Source organism: Rhinoraja longicauda, chromosome 19 (genome assembly GCF_053455715.1).
Source record: "Rhinoraja longicauda isolate Sanriku21f chromosome 19, sRhiLon1.1, whole genome shotgun sequence".
NCBI classification, from domain to species: domain Eukaryota; kingdom Metazoa; phylum Chordata; class Chondrichthyes; order Rajiformes; family Arhynchobatidae; genus Rhinoraja; species Rhinoraja longicauda.
In genome coordinates, this window is record NC_135971.1 from 16,122,997 (window position 1) to 16,144,675 (window position 21,679).

Genomic DNA, 21,679 nt, shown 5'->3' on the forward strand with positions numbered 1-21,679 from the left:
CCCTTCGAGCCTGTACGCACCGCCATTCAATGCGATCATGGCTGATCATTCTCAATCAGTACCCCGTTCCTGCCTTCTCCCCATACCCCCCTGACTCCGCTATCCTTAAGAGCTCTATCTAGCTCTCTCTTGAATGCATTCAGAGAATTGGCCTCCACTGCCTTCTGAGGCAGAGAATTCCACAGATTCACAACTCTCTGACTGAAAAAGTTTCTCCTCGTCCCCGTTCTATAATGGCCGACCCCTTATTCTTAAACTGTGTTTGGGGATACCAGGCGGAAACAGGCCCTTCGGGCCCACCGAGTCCGTGCCGACCAGCGACTAGCACTATCAAACACACACACACACACACACACCGGGGACAATTTACACTCACACCCAGCCAATTAACCTACAGAGCTGAACGTCTTTGGAGCGCAGGAGGAAGCCGAAGATCTCGGAGGAAACCCGCGCAGGTCACGGGGAGAACGTGCAAACTCCGTACAGGACGGCGCCCGCGGTCGGGATGGAACCCGGGGTCTCTGGCGCCGTGAGGCGGCAACTCTACCTGTTTCCTCCGGGTGGTCCGGTTTCCTCCCACGCCCCAAACTCGTGCGGGCTTCGGCCCCCTGTAAACTCGTAGGTCAATCGGCCCCCTGTAAATTGCCCACTAGCATGTCGGGAGTGGATGAGGCTAATCCCCGGGATGGCGGGGGACCGTCGTACGATGAAAGACTGGAGCGACTGGGCTTGTATTCACTGGAGTTTAGAAGGATGAGAGGGGATCTTATAGAAACACAACATTTTTAAGGGGTTGGACACGTTAGAGGCAGGAAACATGTTCCCGATTTTGGGGGAGTCCAGAAAAAGGGGCCACACACAGTTTAAGAATAAGGGGTCGGGCCATTTAGGACTGAGACGAGGAAAGACCTTTTCACCCAGAGAGTTGTGAATCTGTGGAATTCTCCGCCTCAGAAGGCAGTGGGAGGCCAATTCACTGGATGTTTTCAAGAGAGAGCTGGATTTAGCTCTTGGGGCTAATGGAATCAAGGGGTATGGAGGAGAGGGGCAGGAACGGGGTACTGATTGTGGATGATCAGCCATGATCATATTGAATGGCGGTGTTGGCTTGAAGGGCCGAATGGCCTCCTCCTGCACCTATGTTCTATGTTTCTATGAGACCAGTGGGATAACATACGTGGAACGAGTGTGTGAAAGGGTGATCGATGGTCAGCATGGACCCGGTGGGCCGAAGGGCCTGTTTCCGTGCTGTACCTCCAGACCAAACTGGGATAGCTCAATGTTCTCCATAGCAGGGGTGAGATGGGAGAGCGGGCACCTCCAGATTGGTGAGCTACTGGGAAGTATAATCTACTGGAATCTACTTTCCAGGTGAGGCAGAGGTTCACCTGCACCTCCTCCAACCTCATCTACTTGTATCCGCTGTTCCAGGTGTCAACGTCTGTACATCAATAGACAATAGACAATAGGTGCAGGAGGTGGCCATTCGGCCCTTCGAGCCTCTACGCACCGCCATTCAATGTGATCATGGCTGATCATTCTCAATCAGTACCCCGTTCCTGCCTTCTCCCCATACCCCCTGACTCCGCTATCCTTAAGAGCTCTATCCAGCTCTCTCTTGAATGTATTCAGAGAATTGGCCTCCACTGCCTTCTGAGGCAGAGAATTCCACAGATTCACAACTCTCTGACTGAAAAAGTTTTTCCTCATCTCCGTTCTAAATGGCCGACCCCTTATTCTTAAACTGTGTGGCCCCTGGTTCTGGACTCCCCCAACATTGGGAACATGTTTCCTGCCTCTAACGTGTCCAACCCCTTAATAATCTTATACGTTTCGATAAGATCCCCTCTCATCCTTCTAAATTCCAGTGTATACAAGCCCAGTCGCTCCAGTCTTTCAACATGTGACAGTCCCGCCATTCCGGGAATTAACCTAGGCTAGACCAAGCGCAGGCTCGGCCATCGTTTCGCTCGACACCTCCGCTCGGTCCGTCTCAACCTACCTGATCTCCCGGTGGCTCAGCACTTCAACTCCCCCTCCCACTCCCACACTGACCTCTCTGTCCTGGGCCTCCTCCACTGTCAGAGTGAGGCCCAGCGCAAATTGGAGGAACAGCATCTCGTATTTCGCTTGGGCAGCTTACACCCCAGCGGTATGAACATTGACTTCTCCAACTTCAGATAGTCCCTGCTTTCCCTCTCTCTCCATCCCCTCCCCCTTCCCAGTTCTCCCGCCAGTCTTCCCGTCTCCGACTACATCCTATCTTTGTCCCCTGACATCGGTCTGAAGAAGTGTCTCGACCCGAAACGTCGCCCGTTCCTTCTCTCCCGAGATGCTGCCTGACCCGCTGAGTTACTCCAGTGTTTTCTGTCTCTCCGACTGTTAATAGAGCCGTGTGTCGCCTATGTAGTCATAACAGTATAACAGTATAACAGTATAACAGTATAACAGTATAACAGTACAACAGTTCAACAGAGCTTTATTTGTCATTGGGTACCAAGGTACCGAACGAAACTACATAGCAGTCACACACAAAAAAAGAACCCAAGACACATGACCCCAACACAAACGTCCATCACAGTGACTCCAAACACCCCTTCACTGTGATGGAGGCAACAAAACTTCCACTCTCTTCCCCCCGCACCCACGGACAGGCAGCTCGTCCCCGACCGACCCGCACAGTCCCCGCAAGGGGATGGAAGTCCCCGCGGCCGAGTCGCACCGGGCGCTGAGACGTCTCGCGGCCGAGCCGGGCGATGGAAGGCCCCGCGGCCGAGCCTTGCGCAGCTAAGTCCCGCGGCCGAGCCGCACCGGGTGATGGAAGGCCCCGCGGCCGAGCCGCACCGGGCGATGTCCAAGGGGTTTGCAGCAGTTAGCAGGTGCGCTGATCGAAGTGGTGTTACAAATCAGCGTGTGACTGGAGCTCACGAACAGGCGTTGCAAATCACGGCACGATGTTGTTCTGGATCACTGTCACGTTGTAGGAGCACCTAGATGAACTGGATCCAGACCATACTGTGTTTCGCGATCATCCAAAGCATCGTGACCACCGACAGGCGAAGTGAATAACATTGATTATCTTGTTACAATGGCACCTGTCAAGGGGTGGGATATATTAGGCAGCAAGCGATGTAAATGGGTGGGATATATTAGGCAGCAAGTGAACGGTCAGTTCTTGAAGTTGACGTGTTGGATGCAGGAGAAATGGGCAGGAGTAAAGACCCGAGCCACTCCGACAAGGGCCACATTGTTCTGGCCAGACGACTGGGTCAGAGCATTGCTGAAACGGCAAGGCTTGTGGGGTGCTCCCAGTCAGCAGTGGTGAGTACCTACCGACCGACAGTGGTCCGAGGAGGGCAAAACCCACAAACCGGCGACAGTCAGGGTGTTGGGCGCCCAAGGCTCATCGATGCGCGAGGACAACGAAGGCTATCCCGTCTGGTCCGAACCGACAGAAGGTCGACTGTGGCACAAGTCACGGGGAATGTTAATGGTGGTCACGGGAGGAATTGCTATTGAGGGTGTGCAGCGTAGGTTTACTAGGTTAATTCCCGGAATGGCGGGACTGTCGTATGTTGAAAGGCTGGAGCGACTAGGCTTGTATACACTGGAATTTAGAAGGATGAGAGGGGATCTTATCGAAACGTATAAGATTATTAAGGGGTTGGACACGTTAGAGGCAGGAAACATGTTCCCAATGTTGGGGGAGTCCAGAACCAGGGGCCACACAGTTTAAGAATAAGGGGTCGGCCATTTAGAACGGAGATGAGGAAAAACTTTTTCAGTCAGAGAGTTGTGAATCTGTGGAATTCTCTGCCTCAGAGGGCAGTGGAGGCCAATTCTCTGAATGCATTCAAGAGAGAGCTGGATAGAGCTCTTAAGGATAGCGGAGTCAGGGGGGTATGGGGAGAAGGCAGGAACGGGGTACTGATTGAGAATGATCAGCCATGATCACATTGATTGGCGGTGCGTACAGGCTCGAAGGGTCGAATGGCCTCCTCCTGCACCTGTTGTCTATTGTCTATTATCTATAATGTGTCACAATACACAGTGCATCGCACCCTGCGGCGTTTGGGGCTGCACACGGAGGACCAGCAGCACGTTACGCAGGTGGGCACGATGTTTTGGCTGATCGGTGTAAACCAGGGGCTTACAAACAGGCGTTGCAAATCGAGGCAAGATGTTTTTCTTCTGGATCACTGTCACGTTGCTTGGTATACCAAGATGTTCTGGATCCTGTCCACACTGTGTTTCGTGGCATACAGTATATTCACAGAGGCGGGCACACAGTCACGATGTGAGACCAGTGTAATACCCAGTGGTGAATCGGTGAGAGTCGTAGAGTGATACAGTGTGGAAACAGGCCCTTCGGCCCAACCTGCCCACACCGCCCCAACAATGTCCCAGCTACACTAGTCCCACCTGCCCGCGTTTGGCCCGTATCCCTCCAACCCTGTCCTATCCATGTTTCTTAAACGTTGGGATAGTCCCGGCCTCAACTACCTCCTCCGGCAGCTCGTTCCGCACACCCGCCACCCTCTGTGTGGAAAAAGTTACCCCTCGGATTCCTGTTAAATATTTTTCCCCCCCTTCACCTTGAACCTGTTGTCCTCTGGCCCTCGATTCCCCTCACTCTGGGCAAGAGTCTCTGTGCGTCTACCCACAGTGTTTTGGAGGGGGTATGGACCAAGGGCAGGCAGGTGGGACTGGCGTAGGTGGGACATGTCGGCCGGGGCGGGGCAAGTTGGGCCGAAGGGCCTGTTTCCACATCTATCACTCAGTGCGTCTACCCGATCTATTCCTCTCATGATTTTGTGCACCTCTATAAGATCGCCCCTCATCCTCCTGCGCTCCATGGAATAGAGACCCAACCTGCTCAACCTCTCCCTGTAGCTCACACCCTCTAGTGTCCTTTAATTCTGAGGCCGTGCCCTCTAGTCCAAGACTCTCCCACTAGTGGAAACATCCTCTCCGCATCCACTCTATCCAGGCCGCTCACTATTCGAAATGTTCTATAAGAAAATAACTGCAGATGCCGGTACAAATCGAAGGTATTTATTCACAAAATGCTGGAGTAACTCAGCAGGTCAGGCGGCATCTCGGGAGAGAAGGAATGGGTGACGTTTCGGGTCGAGACCCCTCTTCAGACTGATGTCGGGGGGCGGGACAAAGGAAGGATATAGGTGGAGACAGGAAGATAGAGGGAGATCTGGGAAGAGAGGGACAGAGGAACTATCTAAAGTTGGAGAAGTCAATGTTCATGCCGCCGGGCTGCAAGCTGCCCAGGCGAAATATGAGGTGCTGTTCCTCCAATTTGCGGTGGGCCTCACTGGAGGAGGCCCATGACAGAAAGGTCAGACTGGGAGTGGGAGGGGGAATTGAAGTGCTCAGCCACCGGGAGATCAGTTTGGCCAACGCGGACCGAGCGCAGGTGTTGAGCGAAGCGATCGCCGAGCCTGCGCTTGGTCTCGCCGATGTAAATAAGTTGACATCTGGAGCAGCGGATGCAACAGATGAGGTTGGAGGAGGTGCAGGTGAACCTCTGTCTCACCTGGAAAGACTGTTTGGGTCCTTGGATGGAGTTGAGGGGGGAGGTAAAGGGACAGGTGTTGCATCTCGTGCGGTTGCAAATGTTCTGTTGTTCGAAATGTTCTGCTCTATTGTTGTGACAACGCTGGCAACTTTAGACTCTTCAGAAACACAACGGGAAATATATTCATTATAATTCTGTCCTCAGTTTAGTTTAGTATCGAGCGCAGGAACAGGCCCTTCGGCCCACTGAGTCCGTGCCGGCCAGCGATCCCCGCTCACAGACACGGTGCTAAACACACGTGAGACAATTTACAATTTCAACCGAAGCCAATTCAACTACAAACCCGCACGTCTTTGGAGTGTGGGAGGAAACCGGAGCACCCGGAGAAAACCCACGCAGGTCACGGGGAGAACGTGCAAACTCCGTACAGACGGCGCCCGTAGTCGGGATCGAACCCGGGTCTCTGGCACTGTGAGGCAGCAACTCTACCGCCGCGCCACCGTGCCGTCAGAGGGTGGTGAATCTGTGGAATTCTTTATAGACAATAGGTGCAGGAGGAGGCCATTCGGCCATTCGAGCCTGTACGCACCGCCATTCAATGTGATCATGGCTGATCATTCTCAATCAGTACCACGTTCCTGCCTTCTCCCCATAACCCCCTGACTCCGCTATCCTTAAGAGTTCTATCCAGCTCTCTCTTGAATGTATTCAGAGAATTGGCCTCCACTGCCTTCTGAGGCAGAGAATTCCACAGATTCACAACTCTCTGACTGAAAAAGTTTTTCCTCATCTCAGTTCTAAATGGCCAACCCCTTATTCTTAAACTGTGGCCCCTGGTTCTGGACTCCCCCAACATTGGGAACATGTTTCCTGCCTCTAACGTGTCCAACCCCTTAATAATCTTATGTGTTTCGATAAGATCCCCTCTCATCCTTCTAAATTCCAGCGTATACAAGCCTAGTCGCTCCAGTCTTTCAATGTACGACAGTCCCGCCATTCCGGGAATTAACCTGGTAAACCTACGCTGCACGCCCTCAATAGCAAGAATATCCTTCCTGTGGAGGCCAAGTCAGTTGATATTTTTAAGGCAGAGATGGATAGATTCTTGATTAGTACGGGTGTCAGGGGTTATGGGGAGAAGGCAGGAGAATGGGGTTAGAAGGGAGAGATAGATCAGCCACGATTGAATGGCAGTGTAGACTTGATGGGCCGAATGGCCTAATTCTATCCTATTATTTATGATCTTCAGCACTGCCCTCTGGTTGTGGTGGGATGATTCTATGCAGCACCTGATGGGCCGAATGGCCTAAGTCTACTTCTATCACTTAAGACCTTAAGAACTAATGCAATGGGACGTACTTCGAAGCGTGATGGGAGATTGGGAGTGAGCGGGGTGTGAGTGAAACATAGGAACATCGAAAATAGGTGCAGGAGGAGGCCATTCGGCCCTTCGAGCCAGCACCGCCATTCTATGTCATCATGGCTGATCATCCACAATCAGTAACCCGTGCCTGCCTTCTCCCCATATCCCTTGATTCCACTAGCCAGTAGAGTTCTATCTAACTCTCTCTTTTAAATTCATCCAGTGAATCGGCCTCCACTGCCCTCTGTGGCAGAGAATCCCACAAATTCACAACTCAATGGGTGAAAAAGTTTTTTCTCACCTGTTTTAAATGGCCTCCCCTTTATTCCTAGACTGTGTGTGGCCCCTGGTTCTGGACTCCCCCATCATTGGGAACATGTTTCCTGCATCTAGCTTGTCCAGTCCTTTTATAATTGTATACGTCTCTATCAGATCCCCTCTCATCCTTCTAAATTCCAGTTTATTCTCAGACTGTGTGTGGCCCCTGGTTCTGGACTCCCCCAACATTGGGAACATTTCATTGAACTTTCATTGAAAGTAGGCATGCATGTGCAGCAGGCAGTGAAGAAAGCGAATGGTATGTTGGCATTCATAGCGAGGGGATTTGAGTATAGGAGCAGGGAGGTTCTGCTGCAGTTGTACAGGGCATTGGTGAGACCGCACCTGGAGTATTGCGTACAGTTTTGGTCTCCTAATCTGAGGAAAGACGTTCTTGCCTTAGAGGGAGTACAGAGAAGGTTCACCAGATTGATTCCTGGGATGGCAGGACTTTCATATGAGGAAAGACTGGATAGACTGGGCTTGTACTCGCTGGAATTTAGAAGATTGAGGGGGGATCTTATAGAAACTTACAAAATTCTTAAGGGGTTGGACAGGCTAGATGCAGGAAGATTGTTCCCGATGTTGGGGAAGTCCAGAACAAGGGGGTCACAGTTTAAGGATAAGGGGGAAGTCTTTTAGGACCGAGATGAGAACGTTTTTCTTCACACAGAGAGTGGTGAATCTGTGGAATTCTCTGCCACAGAAGGTAGTTGAGGCCAGTTCATTGGCTATATTTAAGAGGGAGTTAGATGTGGCCCTTGTGGCTAAAGGGATCAGGGGGTATGGAGAGAAGGCAGGTACGGGATACTGAGCTGGATGATCAGCCATGATCATATTGAATAGACAATAGACAACAGGTGCAGGAGGAGGCCATTCAGCCCTTCGAGCCAGCACCGCCATTCAATGCGATCATGGCTGATCACTCTCAATCAGAATGGCGGTGCGTACAGGCTCGAAGGGCCGAATGGCCTTCTCCTGCACCTATTGTCTATGTTTCTATCATGTTTCCTGCATCTAGTTTGTCCAGTCCTTTTATCATTGTGTACGTCTCTACCAGATCCCCTCTCATCCTTCCAAACTCCAGTGAAGTACGAGGCCAGTCTTTCCCATCCCTCCTCGTGTGGCACGGGCTCGGAGTGTGAGGCGAGGTTGTGTTGGCTGCTCTCCCGAGGCAGCGTGGGGCAATAGACAATAGACAATAGGTGCAGGAGGAGGCCATTCAGCCCTTCGAGCCTGTACGCACCGCCATTCAATGCGATCATGGCTGATCACTCTCAATCAGTACCCCGTTCTTGCCTTCTCCCCATACCCCCTCACTCCGCTATCCTTAAGAGCTCTATCCAGCTCTCTCTTGAAAGCTTCCAACGAACTGGCCTCCACTGCCTTCTGAGGCAGAGAATTCCACACCTTCACCACTCTCTGACTGAAAAAGTTCTTCCTCATCTCCGTTCTAAATGGCCTACCCCTTATTCTTAAACTGTGTGGCCCCTTGTTCTGGACTCCCCCAACATTGGGAACATGTTTCCTGCCTCTAATGTGTCCAATCCCCTAATTATCTTATATGTTTCAATAAGATCCCCCCTCATCCTTCTAAATTCCAGAGGGAGGGAGTTGATGAGGGGGTGGGTGGTGTGCGCGCGTTGGCCTGGGCTGCGATCGCAACTCTCTCTGCAGCTTCTCCCCGTCCTGGGCCGAGCAGTTGGCAAGCCAAGCGCTGTGACGCATTCCCGTGGGAAGACTTCAGCGAGCAGCTGCACAAATTGGCTGGAGCCATCGGAGAATATTCGGAGCCTACTGAAGAAGTCTTTGAGCCCCCCCCCCCCACCCCCCCATATCCGAGGAAGGATGTGCTGGCTCTGGAGAGGGGCCACAAGAACGATCCCAGCTACGAGTGGGTTAATACACGATGAGCGTTTGTCGGCATTGGGCCTGCACTCGCTGGAGTTTAGAAGAACGAGGGGGGACCTCATTATCATATCATCATATCATATCATATATATACAGCCGGAAACAGGCCTTTTCGGCCCTCCAAGTCCGTGCCGCCCAGTGATCCCCGCACATTAACACTATCCTACACCCACTAGGGACAATTTTTACATTTACCCAGCCAATTAACCTACATACCTGTACGTCTTTGGAGTGTGGGAGGAAACCGAAGATCTCGGAGAAAACCCACGCAGGTCACGGGGAGAACGTACAAACTCCTTACAGTGCAGCACCCGTAGTCAGGATCGAACCTGAGTCTCCGGCGCTGCATTCGCTGTAAAGCAGCAACTCTACCGCTGCGCCACCGTACTGGACAGCGAAAGGCCCGGATAGAGTGGATGTGGAGAGGTTGTTGTTTCCACTAGTGGGAGAGTCCAGGACCAGAGGGCACAGCCTCAGAATTAAAGGACGTTCTTTTGGGAAGGAGATGAGGAGAAATTTCTTTCGTCAGAGGGTGGTGAATCTGTGGAATTATTCGCCACAGAAGGCTGTGGAGGCCAAATCTGTGGATATTTTTTAAGGCAGAGATAGACAGATTCTTGATTGATGCGGGTGTCAGTGGTTATGGGGAGAAGGCAGGAGGAGAATGGGGGTTGGGTGGGAGAGATAGATCAGCCATGATTGAATGGCGGAGTAGACTTGATGGGCCGAATGGCCCAATTCTACTCTTACCCAGGTTAATTCCCTGAATGGCAGGACTGTCATATGTTGAAAGATTGGAGCGGCTAGGCTTGTATACACTGGAATTTAGAAGGATGTTTCCACTAGTGGGAGAGTCCAGGACCAGAGGGCATACCCTTAGAATTAAAGGACGTTCTTTTAGGAAGGAGATGAGGAGGAATTTGTAGCTGGGACATGTTGGCCGGTGTGGGCAAGTTGGGCCGTAGGGACTGTTTCCACACTGTGTCACTCTATGCTGGAGTATCTCAGCGGGTCAGGCAGCATCTGTGGAGAACGTGGATAGGTGACGTTTCACAGAGTGCTGGAGTAACTCAGCGGGTCAGGCAGCATCTGTGGAGAACATGGATAGGTGACGTTTCACAGAGTGCTGGAGTAACTCAGCGGGTCGGGCAGCATCTGTGGAGAACATGGATAGGTGACGTTTCACAGAGTGCTGGAGTAACTCAGCGGGTCAGGCAGCATCTGTGGAGAACGTGGATGGGTGACGTTTCAGGTCGAGACCCTTCATCTTCTTACAAGCCAGCATCTGCAGATCCTTCTTACAGTCTGAGGAAGGGTCTCGACCCGAAACGTCACCCGTTCCTTCTCCACAGATGCTGCCCGACCCACCGAGTTACTCCGGCATTTGTGATTACGTGACTCTATGACTGTGACTCTCTCTTCGGTTTCCTCCCACACTCCAAAAACATGCAGGTTTGTAGGTTAATTGGCTTGGCGTAAGTGTAAATTGTCCCCAGTGTGTGTAGGGTAGTGTTGGTGTGGGGGGATCGCTGGTCGGCCCGGACCCGGTGGGCCGAAGGGCCTGTTTCGACGCTGAATCTCTAAACTAAACTAAACTAAACCAATTGATAACTTTTTTTTGGGTTTAGTTTAGCGTTTCAGCGCGGAAACGGGCCCTTCGGCCCATCGAGTCCGTGCCGACTAGCGATCCCCGCACGCTAACACTATCCCACACACACACACACACACACACACTGGGGACAATTTACGCTTACACCAAGTCAATCGACCTACAAACTTGCACGTCTTTGGAGTGTGGGAGGAAACCGAAAATCCCGGAGAAAACCCACGCAGATCACGGGGAGAGAACGTACAAACTCCGCACAGACGGCGCCCGTAGTCGGGATCGAACCCGGGTCCCCGGCGCTGTGAGGCAGCAACTCTACCGCTGCACCCTTCGATCCTTTTATCTCACACTTTCTGCTATCATCTGTGGCCTTTGACCGTCGAAAAACATCCCTCACCTGTGTTCACCTGTCAAAGGTAAATCCTGCCCGAAGGTACTAGAGGAGCAAGATGGACCACTCCGTTGAAATCGCTTGTACTGAAGTGTAGTACGCAAAGGAGCGTGACGTCCGCCATTTTAGTAAGCAAAACCCGCCTCTCGCAGTGTAATCAGTGCTTTGGGGGAACAGGATGTGTGATGATACCATTAAAATGCAGAATATATCTCATCTATCAACTTTTTAAAAATGTTTCTGCAAGTTTCGGCCTACTAAAATGGCGCCGTGACGCACTACGGTTTTTAGGGTCGAGTGGTCTATCTTGCTCCTCTAGTATCTTTGATAGACAATAGACAATAGGTGCAGGAGGAGGCCATTCAGCCCTTCGAGCCTGTACGCACCGCCATTCAATGTGATCATGGCTGATCATTCTCAATCAGTACCCCGTTGCTGCCTTCTCCCCATACCCCCTGACTCCGCTATCCTTAAGAGCTCTACCTAGCTCTCTCTTGAATGCATTCAGAGAATTGGCCTCCACTGCCTTCTGAGGCAGAGAATTCCACAGATTCACAACTCTCTGACTGAAAAAGTTTTTCCCCGTCTCCGTTCTAAATGGCCGACCCCTTATTCTTAAACTGTGGCCCCTTGTTCTGGACTCCCCCAACATTGGGAACATGTTTCCTGCCTCTAACGTGTCCAACCCCTTAATAATCTTATATGTTTCGTTCGGTACCTCGGTACCGAATGACAAATAAAGCTCTGTATTCTGTATTCTGTATAAGATCCCCTCTCATCCTTCTAAATTCCAGTGTATACAAGCCTAGTCGCTCCAGTCTTTCAACATACGACAGTGCCGCCATTCCGGGAATTAACCTGGTAAACTTACGCTGCACGCCCTCAATAGCAAGAACATCCTTCCTCAAATTTGGAGACCAAAACTGCACACAGTACTCCAGGTGCGGTCTCACCAGGACCCTGTACAACTACAGAAGGCAATCCTGCCTCTCCTGCCTTCTAGTTTTCTTCCCCCCCCGCCCCCCCCCTTACAATCAGTCTGAAGGTGGGTCTCGACCCGAAACGTCACTTATCAATGTTCCCAGTTTTCACACTTTTTAAAGTTTCATTTAGTTCAGAGATACAGCACAGCACAGGAACAGGCCCTTCGGCCCACCGAGTCCATGCCGACCAGCGATCCCCGCACACGAACGCCACCCGACATCTACCAGGGTCAATTTTACCGAAGCCAATTAATCCACAAACTTGCACGTCTTTGGAATGTGGGAGGTAACCAGGGCACCCGGGGGAAAACCCACGCGGTCACGGGGAGAACGTACAGACAGCACCTGCGGTCAGGATCGAACCGGGGGCTCTGGTGCTGTACGGCACCCTGCCACCTGCACCTATGTACCTGATGGGAGAGGGGAGAAGATGGAGTGACCGGGGCGAGACTGGTCCTTGATCAGGCATCCAATCCAGAGATGCTGCCTGACCCGCTGAGTAACTCCAGCACTCTGTCCTCATTAGTAATAGGAGCAGAATTAGGCCATTCGGCCCATCAAGTCCACTCCGCCATTCAATCGTGGCTGATCTTTCTCTCCCTCCCAACCCCATTCTCCTCCTGCCTTCTCCCCATAACCCCTGACACCCACACTAATCAACAATCTATCTATCTCTCTCTGCCTTAAACATGTCCACTGACTTGGCCTCCACAGCCTTCTGTGGCAAAGAATTCCACAGATTCACTACCCTCTGACTCAAGAAATTCCTCCCCATCTCCTTCCTGAAGGAACGTCCTTTAATTCTGAGGCTGTGACCTCTGGTCCTAGACTCTCCCACTAGTGGAAACATCCACTAGTCCTTCTGCAGTTGTGCAGGGCCCTGGTGAGACCACATCTGGAGTATTGTGTGCAGTTTTGGTCTCCTAATTTGAGGAAGGACGTCCTTGCTATTGAGGCAGTGCAGCGTAGGTTCACCAGGTTAATCCCCGGGGTGGCGGGACTGTCATATGAGGAAAGATTGGAAAGACCGGGCTTGTACTCACTGGAATTTAGAAGGATGAGAGGGGAACTTTATAGAAACGTGTAAAATTATAAAAGGACTGGATAAGCTAGATGCAGGAAAAATGTTCCCCATGTTGGGGGAGTCCAGAACCAGGGGCCACACAGTCTAAGAATAAAGGGGTCTGAAGAAGGGTCTCGGCCCGAAACGTCACCCATTCCCTCTCTCCCGAGATGCTGCCTGACCTGCTGTTACTCCAGCATTTCGTGAATAAATACCTTCGATTTGCACCTGCATCTGCAGTTATTTTCTTATACTAAGAATAAAGGGGAGGTCATTTAAAACTGAGATGTGAAAAAACGTTTTCAGTTGTGAATTTGTGGGGTTCTCTGCCACAGAAGGCAGTGAAGGCCGATTCACTGGATGCATTTAAGAGTTAGATAGAGCTCTAGGGGCTAGTGGAATCAAGGGATATGGGGAGAAGGCAGGCACGGGTTACTGATTGTGGATGATCAGCCATGATCACAATGAATGGCGGTGTTGGCTGGAAGGGCCTAATGGCCTCCTCTATTTCCTATGTCTCTATGTGTCTGTCCTAAGCAAAGAGTGGGGATAAATGGGTCCCTTTCGGAATGGGAGGCAGTGACCAGTGGGGTACCGCAAGGTTCGGTGCTGGGACCCCAGCTATTTACGATATACATTAATGACTTAGACGAAGGGATTAAAAGTACCATTAGCAAATTTGCAGATGATACTAAGCTGGGGGGTAGTGTGAATTGTGAGGAAGATGCAATAAGGCTGCAGGGTGACTTGGACAGGTTGTGTGAGTGGGCGGATACATGGCAGATGCAGTTTAATGTAGATAAGTGTGAGGTTATTCACTTTGGAAGTAAGAATAGAAAGGCAGATTATTATCTGAATGGTGTCAAGTTAGGAGGAGGGGGAGTTCAACGAGATCTGGGTGTCCTAGTGCATCAGTCAATGAAAGGAAGCATGCAGATACAGCAGGCAGTGAAGAAAGCCAATGGCATGTTGGCCTTCGTAACAAGAGGAGTTGAGTATAGGAGCAAAGATGTCCTTCTACAGTTGTACCGGGCCCTGGTGAGACCGCACCTGGAGTACTGTGTGCAGTTTTGGTCTCCAAATTTGAGGAAGGATATTCTTGCTATGGAGGGCGTGCAGCGTAGGTTCACTAGGTTAATTCCCGGAATGGCGGGACTGTCGTATGTTGAAAGGCTGGAGCGATTGGGCTTGTATACACTGGAATTTAGAAGGATGAGGGGGGATCTTATTGAAACATATAAGATAATTAGGGGATTGGACACATTAGAGGCAGGAAACATGTTCCCAATGTTGGGGGAGTCCAGAACAAGGGGCCACAGTTTAAGAATAAGGGGTAGGCCATTTAGAACGGAGATGAGGAAGAACTTTTTCAGTCAGAGAGTGGTGAAGGTGTGGAATTCTCTGCCTCAGAAGGCAGTGGAGGCCAGTTCGTTGGATGCTTTCAAGAGAGAGCTGGATAGAGCTCTTAAGGATAGCGGAGTGAGGGGGTATGGGGAGAAGGCAGGAACGGGGTACTGATTGAGAGTGATCAGCCATGATCGCATTGAATGGCGGTGCGTACAGGCTCGAAGGGCTGAATGGCCTCCTCCTGCACCTATTCTCTATTGTCTATTGTCTATCCAGAGTGGTTGTGTGCAAGATTCCAACCTTCTGCTGTTCTGAGCGCTTGGATTAAATGCGTCCCGACATTTCCTCTCCCCCGATACACTCTCCCAAACATTCTCGCTGACGTAGCTCTTCTGTTGTCAAGGCAACCCTTCCGATGGATACCTCTCAGTCTGCCAAGCAGAACAGATAAAATATCAGCTGGGCAACAGACCAAGGAAACACTGGCTTCGTGCAAGGCTGGATCCAGGCCTCTGGAGGCCGACTGGGCCTCAAACCGAGGCCTACCCCAGCACGCTGGCAAAAGAGGGCCTCAGGATGTCAAAGGAGGGAGGAAAATGGGTCGACTGGGCTTACTGGAATTTAGAAGGTTGGAGACGAGATCTTACAGAAACATATCAAATTCTTAAGGTAGACGCACAATGCTGGAGTAACTCAGCGGGTCAGGCAGCATTTCGGGAGAGAAGGGATGGGTGACGTTTCAATAGACAATAGGTGCTTTAGATGCCATTTCACCTGTAAATAAGCTGACTTTTGAAACAAAAAATTGCAGTCTCACCAACGTCACAGAGCGATACAGCGTGGAAACAGGCCCTTTGGCCCAACTCGCCCACACCGGCCAACGTGTCCCAGCTACACTAGTCCCACCTGCCTGCGTTTGGTCCATATCCCTCCAAACCTGTCCTCTCCATGCGCCATAGACAATAGGTGCAGGAGGAGGCCATTCAGCCCCACCATTCAATGTGATCATGGCTGATCATTCTCAATCAGTACCCCGTTAGGCCCGGGCAGTGTAGGCCCGGGGGCCGCTGTAGCCCCAGACACTCTAGGCTTATGGAGTGTGTTCGGAGAGCAGGGCTGAGCGCGTCCGCCTAACGGAGGTTGTGTAGCAACCCGCCTCCCGGCCGCCATTGGAGCGGGAGCACGTGGCCGCTGGCTGAGTGAGGTCACGTGGGGCGCGGGGCGGTGACGTCACCGTTTGTCCCTTATTTGGGAGCGAGGAAGTTGGCAACGCCATCACTAGCTTCTCATTCTCACCGAGCAAACAGCTAAGTCAGGGGGTATGGGGAGAAGGCAGGAACGGGGTACTGATTGAGAATGATCAGCCATGATCACATTGAATGGCGGTGCGTACAGGCTCGAAGGGCCGAATGGCCTTCTCCTGCACCTATTTTTCTATTGTCTATAAGTGACCTGTTTCCTTTATCATCGTTACCTTTTTGCGTAACTTTCATTCATTTGTTCTACATCTCTCCACATCTCCACCCCCTCCCTCCCCCCACCCCCTCCTACCCCCCCCACCCCCTCCCTCCCCCCCACCCCCTCCCTCCCCCCCACCCCCCTCCCTCCCCCCACTCCAATTTAATAGGAGACGTCACCCGTTCCTTCTCTCCAGAGATGCTGCCTGTCCCGCTGAGTTACTCCAACATTTTGTGTCTCTCTCTCCGACACCTCTCCCCCATCGACTGTGTCCCTGCCGACGTTAATCCAGATGCTTCACGTTGGTGTGGACTTTCCAAGACAACCCACACAGGTCAAGGGGAGACAAAGTTACTCTTGCACTTCGTGTCCTTTTGTGTATTGATTGAGAATGATCAGCCATGACCACATTGAATGGCGGTGCGTACAAGCTCGAAGGGCCGAATGGCCTCCTCCTCCTGCACCTATTGTCTATTGTCTATTAACTAGCATCTGCAGTTCCTTCTCTCTGCACGGTGGCGCAGCGGTAGAATCGCTGCCTCACAGCGCCGGAGACCCGGGTTCGATCCCGACTACAGGCGCCGTCTGTACGGAGTTTGTACGTTCTCCCCGTGACTTTTCCCCGGGTGCTCCGGTTTCCTCCCACACTCCAAAGACGTGCGGGTTTGTAGGTTAATCGGCTTCAGTAAAACTTGTAAACCGTTCCCAGTGTTTAGTTTAGAGATGCAGCGCAGAAACAGGGCCCTTCGGCCCACCGGGTCCGCGCCGACCAGCGATCCCCGCACATTAACACTATCCTACACACACTAGGGACAATTTTTAAAAAACATCTACCAAGCCAATTAACCTACAAACCAGCACGTCTTTGGAGTGCGGGAGGAAACCGAAGACCTCGGAGAAAACCCACGCACGGTCACGGGGAGAACGTACAAACTCCGTAGTCGGGATCGAACCCGGGACTCCGGGGCTGCATTCACTGTAAGGCGGCAACTCTACCGCTGCGCCACCAGTGTGTGTAGGATGGTGTTGGTGTACGGGGTGACGGCTGGTCGGCACGGACTCGGTGGGCCGAAGGGCCTGTTTCCACGCTGTCTCTCTGAACATTAAGTCTAAAAGTAATTTGCCTTGGAGAGGATGGGGGGTGGAGGTCAGGATCGAACCAGGGACACTGGGGCAGAAGAGTTAATAGTGTTAGTGTGCGGGGATCGCTGGGCGGCGCGGACTTGGTGGGCCGAAAAGGCCTGTTTACGCGCTGTATATATATGATATATGATATGATATCTGGATAGACTCGGCTTGTACTCGCTGGAATTTAGAAGATCGAGGGGGGATCTTATAGAAACTTACAAAATTCTTAAGGGGTTGGACAGGCTAGATGCGGGAAGATTGTTCCCGATGTTGGGGAAGTCCAGAACAAGGGGTCACAGTTTAAGGATAAGGGGGGAAGTCTTTTAGGACCGAGATGAGAAAGTTTTTCTTCACACAGAGAGTGGTGAATCTGTGGAAATCTCTGCCACAGAAGGTAGTTGAGGCCAGTTCATTGGCTATATTTAAGAGGGAGTTAGATGTGGCCCTTGTGGCTAAAAGGATCAGGGGGTATGGAGAGAAGGCAGGTACGGGATACTGAGTTGGATGATCAGCCATGATCACATTGAATGGCGGTGTGTACAGGCTCGAAGGGCCGAATGGCCTCCTCCTGCACCTATTTTCTATGTTTCTATGCTTTTTATCTCCACAGTCCGGTGGACAATATCAGGCAGGGTGTGTTAACCCCCTGAGTCACAGCTCAAGCCAGGACAATAGGCCGGGATTCTGTGCTGTGAAGTCCCTGCACACAGATAAGCCCAGTGATGAGTTAACCCACACACACACACACACCTAGGGACTGTGTCTTAGCCAATAATCTACTCTGGCATCCCACGTTCACCACTTCACCAGCTGCTTGCGATTCAAGCTAAAATAAACCTGTAAAAAACAAATAAGCTGTTGTCGGAAGGAACTGCAGATGCCGGTTTCAACCGAAAGATAAGCGCAAAACGCTGGAGTAACATAGAAAATAGGTGCAGGAGTAGGCCATTCGGCCCTTCGAGCCTGTACGCACCGCCATTCAATATGATCATGGCTGATCATCCAGCTCAGTAGCCTGTACCTGCCTTCTCTCCATACCCCCTGATCCCTTTAGCCACAAGGGCCACATCTAACTCCCTCTTAAATATAGCCAATGAACTGGCCTCAACTACCTTCTGTGGCAGAGAATTCCACAGATTCACCACTCTCTGTGTGGAAAAAAACGTTCTCATCTCGGTCCTAAAAGACTTCCCCCTTATCCTTAAGCTGTGACCCCCTGGTTCTGGACTTCCCCAACATCGGGAACAATCTTCCCGCATCTAGCCTCTCCAACCCCTTAAGAATTTTATAAGTTTCTATAAGATCCCCCCTCAGTCTTCTAAATTCCAGCGAGTACAAGCCCAGTCTATCCAGTCTTTCTTCATATGAAAGTCCTGCCATCCCAGGGATCAATCTGGTGAACCTTCTCTGTACTCCCTCTATGGCAAGAATGTCTTTCCTCAGAGTGGCATCTCCGGAGTGAAGGAATGGGTGACGTTTTGGGTCGAGGCACTTCTTCAGACTGAGAGTCAGGGGCAGGGTTGCTAACTGTCCCGTATTAGCCGGGACATCCCGTATATTGGGCTAAATTGGTTTGTCCCGTACGGGACCACCCTTGTTTCCTATTAGGCCCGGGGGGGCGGTGTAGGCCCAGACAATGTAGGCCCGGACAGCGTAGGCCCGGACAGCGTAGGCCCGAACAGTGTAGGCCCAGACAATGTAGGCCCGGACACTGTTGGCCCGGACAATGTAGGCCCGGACACTGTCGGCCCCGGACAGTGTAGGCCTGGATGGCGTAGGCCTGGACAGAGTAGGCCAGGACAATGTAGACCTGGACAGCGTAGGCCCGGATAGCGTAGGCTCGGAGGCCCGGGCGCCGCCTAACGGAGGTTCATAGCAACCCGCCTCCCGGCCCGGGCGGCCGCCATTGGTGGAGCTGGAGCACGTGGCCGCTGGCTGGGTGAGGTCACGTGGGGCGCGGGGCGGTGACGTCACGTTGTCCCGCATTTGGGAGTGAGATAGTTGGCAACCCCTGGTCAGGGGAGAGGGAGATACAGAGATAAGGAAGAGTAGTGGGTGTGAAAACGACACAAAGGGGATGGAGATCAAGGACAGTGTAGAATAGATCACTGTTAGCTGGGAGAAGGTGACAACAGAGCACACAGATAAAATGTTTAAAAGGACACTCAGACTAGTCGGAGAACTAAGGTGGGGGGAGGGATGGCGAGAGAGGGAAAGCAAGTTAGAGCAATCAATGTTGATACCGCTGGGGTGTAAGCTGTCCAAACGAAGCGTAGGTTCACTAGGTTAATTCCCGGAATGGCGGGACTGTCGTATGTTGAAAGGCTGGAGCGATTGGGCTTGTATACGCTGGAATTTAGAAGGATGAGGGGGGATCTTATTGAAACATATAAGATAATTAGGGGATTGGACACATTAGAGGCAGGAAACATGTTCCCAATGTTGGGGGAGTCCAGAACAAGGGGCTACAGTTTAAGAATAAGGGGTAGGCCATTTAGAACGGAGATGAGGAAGAACTTTTTCAGTCAGAGAGTGGTGAAGGTGTGGAATTCTCTGCCTCAGAAGGCAGTGGAGGCCAGTCCGTTGGATGCTTTCAAGAGAGAGCTGGATAGAGCTCTTAAGGATAGCGGAGTGAGGGGGTATGGGGAGAAGGCAGGAACGGGGTACTGATTGAGAGTGATCAGCCATGATCGCATTGAATGGCGGTGCGTACAGGCTCGAAGGGCTGAATGGCCTCCTCCTGCACCTATTGTCTATTGAAATACGAGGTGCTGTTCCTCCAATTTGCGCTGGGCCTCACTCTGACAGTGGAGGAGGCCCCAGGACAGAGAGGTCAGTGCGGGAGTGGGAGGGGGTGTTAAAGTGTTTGGCCAACAGGGAGATCGGGTAGGTTGACTGAGGTGGACTGAGCGGAGGCGTTGAGCGAAACGATGGCCGAGCCTGCCCTTGGTCTCGCCAAATAAATCAGCCTCTTCTACTTTCCGCATCGCCCGGGGAGAGAAGGAATGGGCGATGCCTCGGGGTCGAGACCCTTCTTCGAGGGAAGGAACCTTCAGTCTGAAGGAGGGGTCTCGACCAGAAGCATCACATCTTTCATTCATTGTTCTGCATATCTCTCTCTCGAGACCATCTCCTTTCCCTTTCCCGTGACTCTCGGTCTGAAGAAGGGTCTCGACCCGAAACGTCACCCATTGCCTTCTCTCCGGAGATGCTGCCTGACCCGCTGAGTTACTCCGGGTTTTTGTGACACCTTCGATTTGTACCAGCATCTGCAGTTATTTTCCTTGCACACGTTGAATCCGTGCTTCGGGGCAGCCAATAGACAATAGCCATTCGGCCCTTCGAGCCTGTACGCACCGCCATTCAACGTGATCATGGCTGATCATTCTCGATCAGTACCCCGTTCCTGCCTTCTCCCCGTACCCCCTGACTCCGCTATCCTTAAGAGCTCTATCCAGCTCTCTCTTGAATGCGTTCAGAGAATTGGCCTCCACTGCCTTCTGAGGCAGAGAATCCCACAGATTCACAACTCTCCGACTGGAAAAGTTTTTCCTCGTCTCCGTTCTAAATGGCCTACCCCTTATTCTTAAACTGTGTGTGGCCCCTGGTTCTGGACTCCCCCAACATTGGGAACATGTTTCCTGCCTCTAACGCGTCCAACCCCTGAATAATCTTATACGTTCCGATAAGATCCCCTCTCATCCTTCTGGTAATGTTTCATTTCACTATACATTTGTATGTGTATGTGACAAATAAACGACTATTGACTATTGATATTGACTATTGAGCCTGGTTCTTGAGAGCTCTATCTAGCTCTCTCTAGCCTGGTTCAGTGTGGTTTGGAGATGCAGCGTGGAACCAGCCAGCCCAAGTCCGCTGAGTCCCTGGCAGTCAGGAGGCAGAGTCGAGAGACTGGGCCATGAAATTATACTTTTATTTGCTGAGGAACTGCTTCTGTGTCCACCCAGGAGGGTGCCTTGGCAAAGCTACAGACAGCGAGGGGGGGGTGGGGGTGGGGGTGGGGTGGGGGGGGGGGGGGTGTGCTGGCCTGACCTGTCGAGAGTGTACCGTTATAAAAACAAGTCTGTAATAAATACGTAAGAGGTCCTGCAGTCACTAGGCCCGGCCGGCCTACGCTGGGCCCATCGTGCAAGGATCCCGGGCTGGAGCAGTCCGACGTGCAGCTGTGTGTGGGCCACACTCCCCACCTCCCCACACCTCATCACTGGGCCAACGGCCAGACCCTGGGGACCCTGCCCTGGTCACTGGGGAAGGGGCCCAGACTCCATGTGGAAGGGTCAAGGGACATTCACCGTGGGTGGGGAGGACAGTCTTAGTTACTGAGGCCGAGATGTGGAGAGGGTGGCAATATCAGATTTACCCAGGGGTGGAGAGAGAGGGAGAGAGAGAGGGAAGGGGAGAGAGAGAGAGGGGGGAGAGAGAGGGGGAGAGAGAGGGGGAGAGAGAGGGAGGGGGAGAGAGGGAGAGAGGGAGGGAGAGAGGGAGGGGGAGAGAGAGAGGGGGAGAGAGAGAGAGGGGGAGAGAGAGAGAGGGGGAAAGAGAGAGAGAGGGGGAGAG

General features: G+C 52.0%; 1 protein-coding gene across 1 annotated transcript in view; it reads left to right on the top strand.

The window, feature by feature from the left end:
- The window catches only part of LOC144603158 (alpha-tubulin N-acetyltransferase 1-like), a 182,308-nt gene that overhangs the window by 81,548 nt on the left and 79,081 nt on the right, over window positions 1–21,679 (top strand). The window lies entirely within an intron of this gene.